Source organism: Malus sylvestris, chromosome 15 (genome assembly GCF_916048215.2).
Source record: "Malus sylvestris chromosome 15, drMalSylv7.2, whole genome shotgun sequence".
Lineage (NCBI taxonomy): Eukaryota > Viridiplantae > Streptophyta > Magnoliopsida > Rosales > Rosaceae > Malus > Malus sylvestris.
The window spans coordinates 29,408,028-29,414,027 of NC_062274.1; positions in this window are offsets into that span (position 1 = coordinate 29,408,028).

The window sequence follows — 6,000 nt, forward strand, 5'->3', positions numbered from 1 at the left end:
TGAGGGCTAGTAAACATAGTATATAACAAGGAAACATAGCATAGTAGTACACATTTCCATATAATCATTTGGAAATCCATGTCATATCCACATTGTATATAACAAGGAATTTCATGGGTTATAACCATATTACATAATATTAATGTCACTCACCTAGGTTATTTGCACTTCCACATTCACCAACTCCACTTCCAAGGAACCTAAAACAACACACAAAACCCCACTTAGAAAAATTAACACGACTGACACACAAACTGAGGTCAAGTGCCACTTGCAAGTAAATCGAAATGCACGTCAACCGGGAACAACGCGTCACCGTGATGAGCCAACTAAGCTCCATCAAGCCTTAACAACATTCTAAAAATAATGACACACTAGAGTAAAGCACGTTGACTAGAACATCAACTGTCGATAAGCTAGGTCCACTAAGGTCAACAATCTAAGGTTATTCAATCTGGAAGATCCGCACATAGGATTTATGATCCGTAAGTTCTCAAAGGTCCAACAACTAATAACTAGGGTGCTCACAAAATTGTACAACGATCCAACGATTGGATTGTCGTCAATCACAAAAAAAAAGTGGCAGTCCAATTTGATCACCACACCAAATAATTGAATTTCAGGAAATTGAGCTAGACATAGGTTCAAAGGGTCACTAGAAGGTATTTGGTACTTAGACAACACTTGTGGACGGTCCCACGGACCGGCACATGCAGTGGTAGCCAAGGTATAGGGTTTAGAAAACCCAAATTTTCAACATTAACTAAATGAGCTCAAATTTATGTGGTAGCTAGAGTTCAACAAGGGAAACACTTTTCACAACTAGGTCAACGACAAATTCTAACCGGAAACTGTCCAAATTCACCAGGAAAATTCTAAACACCCAACTCTAAAATGGATATGAAAGCACGAACCAAGCATACCAGCTAGAAGATTATGAAGAGTAAATGAAGTTTCATACCTCACTTGAAGGAAATGGTTGCCGGAATCACTAGAAAAATGATAAACCCGCCGGAAACCCACGGAACTTTGTTTCCTCGAACTGGAAAATGGAAAATAAAAAATGAAATCTAACACTACAGAACTGTAGGACTCGTCAAGAGCTTTCCATGGACACCAAGATCACCCAAAACGGAGCTCGGATGAAAGAGATATGAGTTAGTCAAGATGGTGGGTTAACGGGTCCAATCTCCCCCAAAGCGGGTTAGAATCAGACCCCCTCCCTTTTTTTTTTAAGAAACCTTACAGATTTTCTGGAGGTTTCTCTCCAATTATAACATATTGGCAAAATTACCAAAATGCTCCCAACTTCAAAAGACTCTAACTTCTTTGTTCTGACTCGGAATTGAGATCCGTTTGCGCCTACGCGCTCGTGGGATTTGGCTCTACCTAATGAACTCAAGAGTTGACCAAAAAGGTCAAATAAAATTGGAATGATCGAAATACCCCTCACTTCACTTTCTCGAAACCGGAAAATTTAACAAACTAGTTTCAATTAAATCTCCGAAATACGTCAAAATAAAATAAAATACTAATTTTGGGGGCAGGATATCACAAATAAAATTAACATCATCCACAAAAAATATGCAACAGACTTGCACCTAGTGCCAAAATCAATAAAACTTATCAAATTTATAGTTCTACAGCATAATCCCATTAAAAGAACAACTTAACCTCAACACCAAAGGTTTTCATTAACAGTAAGTACAAAAGGCGCTCCAACACATCATAGTTACACTCTCCATGGTCTTGCTTTTTTGGCAACATGTTGGGGTTGTGATGCCATTTCATTAGCCTTCCTTGTGACTTGATTCACACGACCGCCTCGGTTCACCTATTTCAATTCAACACGAAAGCAAAAAAAATGTTAGCAAACCCAAAACCACAAAAATTAATCTATAACAAATGCTTTTTTTTTAATTAAAAAGACAGATTCTTGTTATTACATGTAGTTTAGAAGTTCCTTGTATGGAGTAGCCCCCGAGTGGTGATGTGCACCAGTTTTCTACATCAAACCCATTTATACCCAATTATTAATTTCATACAATTGCATAAATAGTAGAGTCAAACACAATATAAGTATTTGATACAAGTCCAATTTACACTTACCTTTACAATTGTGCTCAATCCTTTGCTTTTGAGTTAAGACGTCTTATTGTGTTATTTCCCCTTGTTGCTTTAGGTCCTTTTGCATTTGAGCTAGACCATTTAGATATGCTTGTATCGACTGTTCGCCCATGACTCTGCATTATTTATTTTCACTTAGCAACTAGATAAGTGATATAACAAGACTCAAAATAAATACAATCCTTGTTGATCAAATTACCTCTTTTGTGAGTCCAAAACCTTGTTGTGATTGTAGTAGCCTTTGTGGACAACTTGTTTTGTTGTGTCTTTCCTCTCCATAGGTTTGGCAATGCATTACAACATCACATTTCCTTAGTTTTGTTGCCTCTTCTTTATCTCATCTGGTGCTTTTGTTCTTTTACCTTTAGGTCTTCCAGGTTGCTTGTGGTAAAAGGGTTTAATAGGCCTAAAGCAGGTTCTCTTCCATTGTTCTTTTCCAAGCATAGGAGCAATAAACCCTTCATAACACCTATCATAAGCTGGCATTTTGTAAAGTGAGTGAACAAACACTTGTGGACTAGCCTTCTTCCTAGCAATTGTGGATATAGCATGGGGACAAGGAATGCCACATAGCCGCCACCTCCTACAAGAGCAAGTGTGCCTTTCCAAATCTACTGCAAACATACTACCAACCAAAGTACGTACTTGATATTGACCATTCCCTGAATAATTGGCAAAACAATTGAAACTATCCATTTGATTTTTTGCAACAATCTTTAAAATTCTAGGTCCAACTTATTGCGTCCACTTAGCTTCTCTTAGCCTAGCCATTCTCAACATCAAATATTTTTGAATCCCTTGTAACATCGTAATAATCGATTTATCTCTTGCATATAAAATTGCAGAATTAAATGACTCACACATGTTATTCAATAACAAATCACACTTTATCGATGTTCTGAAATAAGATCTGCTCCAATGGCAAGGTGGCTTATCAGTTAGCCATTCCACTGCCTTATCAGATTGATTATTCATCACCTCATTTTCATCTTCAAAAGGAGGTATAGTAGTTGCCCTTGCTATTGCCCATAATCTCTGTTTTAAGGCAAGTCCGGTATGACAAGCACTTCTAAAATTATTATGCAAATGTCTAACACAATGTCTGTGTTCTACAGTTGGCATCAGACTCTGAATAGCATCGCCTAGCCCTTTTTGTTTGTCAGTGATGAATGTCCAAGCATTTCCATTCTCAATTCCCACATCCTCGAAAAAATCTCCAAAAACCAAGTCCAAGTCTCCCTATTTTCCACCTCCACAACAGCAAATGCTATTGGAAACATGCCGTTATTGGCATCAACACCAACAACACTTAGGATTTGACTAGGATGGGGTCCCTTAATATGACACCCATCAAAACCCACTATAAACCTACACCCTTGTTGAAAGCCTTTCTTCAATGCAGCAAAGCATATGTAAAACCTTTTAAAAACAGGGTTTTCACCTTGGAAATCTGTTTTTACTTTGATAGTACTCCCAGGATTTCTCACTTTCAACTCTTCCAGGTAATCCCAAAGCTAGGCATGTTGCTCATCTATACTACCTTCTGTCACGTTTTTGGCAATTCTCTTTTCTTTGTAAACTCGGTTTTTTGTTATGTCAATACCATAATGCTTTCTCACAAGTTCCATGAAACTAGTCACACTCATATCGAGTTTCGATCTAAGCTCCTCATCGAACCGATCAGCTAACCATGAGGAGGTGGTAAATTTAGAATGCTCCTCCCTTACACAAATGTGTTCAGGATTATAGGTTTTAATTCTAACCGTTGGTCCCTTCCCCACAAAAGAGCCATACAATTTCCATTGACAAGGTACTGCATATTTTCGTAGACACTTAATCCACAATCTGTTGGAATCATTCACTGCTCAATCTAGCGGTCGACAAACAGACACGCTATATGCCCTTACTGCCTATTTTCATTGTTTCATGTTTGGAAATTCCAACCCTAGATGAAGAGTGGGATTAATTTTATCTGACTCTCTCTTATATTGAGGTAGCTTAGCTGTTTTGAGTCTTCTTCTAACCCTCACATTGGCTTCATGCTCTTCAGACTCAGACCTAACACTATCTAAATCTTCTGAATTGTATTCTTTAGTGGAGATCTCACCAAGTTCTTTATGTGTTTCTTCAATAGAATCACCCGCTACAATCTAATCAAACAACATGTCATTTGCCTCTACATTTTTTGCACCTTTATCATCATCTTCCTCGGATTGTTCATAGTCAAAATCCTTAAACTTAAGAGTAACCCCATTGTCATCTTCCTCTTTTTCTGAATTTGTAACCTCTTCATCTATTCCTTCTATAGTGTCTCCAACAACCTCCACACTCTAATTTTCTTCGTATTCATCATCCCCATTAAACCCTTCAAACTGAACATCCACATCAATAAAGGAAGCTACACATGGATCACTCCCAAGATTGTTTGTGATTTTCCTTAAGTCAACCAAGTATAACAAATGCAGCCTAACTTGAGGAGATGAGTGAAACCCACTGAAACACATCTGCATCGCATTCAATTTGCAAAAAAACCCTTTATTTGGTGCCAATAGTAAAAATATGCAATCTCTTTATTATACCCCCAACGCAGTAGCAACCTCATATAGTTCAAGCATGGACATATAATCTTTAGTATAATTGTCAACCCATTGTACAATAACACCCACATACTGACCAACTTTAAAGTGACCACCATGGTGTATTTCAAGTGTGAATAGGTCATGATTACCTACAACAAATGCATTAAAATATAATCAGGAAGAAAATGGTTCACCCAATTAAATGTGTCTTTTATGTCCACAAAATTGTGAAGCAACCCTAAACCGTAAACCCAAGTACGTTAATTCCAGTCACCCATTAATTTCTACGACATGTTCGTGGACTCTGAGCAAAACTAAAGATCATTAAGTCCCTCAATTTATTCACATGTACGTGTATAAGGGTTGTTTTCATCTCTTCTGGAAGTTCAATGCTTTGATTGAAAAGGCAAAGATGAATTCAAAGAGCACTAAAATCCCAACATGGACAATTGCAACAACACCTAGAAAGCCTACTGAAGGAATATTTTGTGAAAACATGTTCATTTAAGCAACATCAATAAGCATGCAATTAACAATTAAAGGCGGAATCATGCTAGCATGCACTTAAAAACAAAACATTAACCATGAAATTCAAAGCCTAGTAGATTGGTGAACCAATAAACAACTCAAAACAAAGTGAGTTGAAATATATACCTTTGTAGATTCCTCTTTGTATTTAAACAAAGGTTAATCACCCAAGAGATAGGGCCTTCATTCCTTGCATCTAAGATCCATGGATTTGGATGGATCTACACCAAGGAGAGCATGGATGATAAATGAGTGACCATGGAAGAATAGATGGCTAGCTACAACTTCCATGGTGGCCGGCCTTTCTAGAGAGAAATGGAGAGACAATTCTCACCAATTTTCTCTAAAACAAACCCCTTTTTGAATAAAAGGCTATAAAGTCATATTTATACCTTTATTCATTTGAGTGGCAAACTTGTAATTAAAGCAAGTTCACTACCCTTTCTCTATATGGCCGGCCATGGGGGGTTGTTTGGGCTTTTGGGTCTTAGTGAATCATTATTCATTAAGTTGTCATACAACTTAAGTCAATGGGCTTGACGTTCGAAGCCCATTGGGCCTTAAGGTCCAAAACCTATCCCGAGGTCTTTAACGAACTTATTCGTTTGATTAATTAACATATTAATTAATCCTTGCCATAAATAATTAAACTATTCAATTATTCTTACTCATTTAGTTTGTTTCATCCATCTCCACCTTATACGGTGTACGATCCATTAGGTTCCTTTTAGCGAGGCAGTGGGCGATCAAAACTCTTTCAAATCGA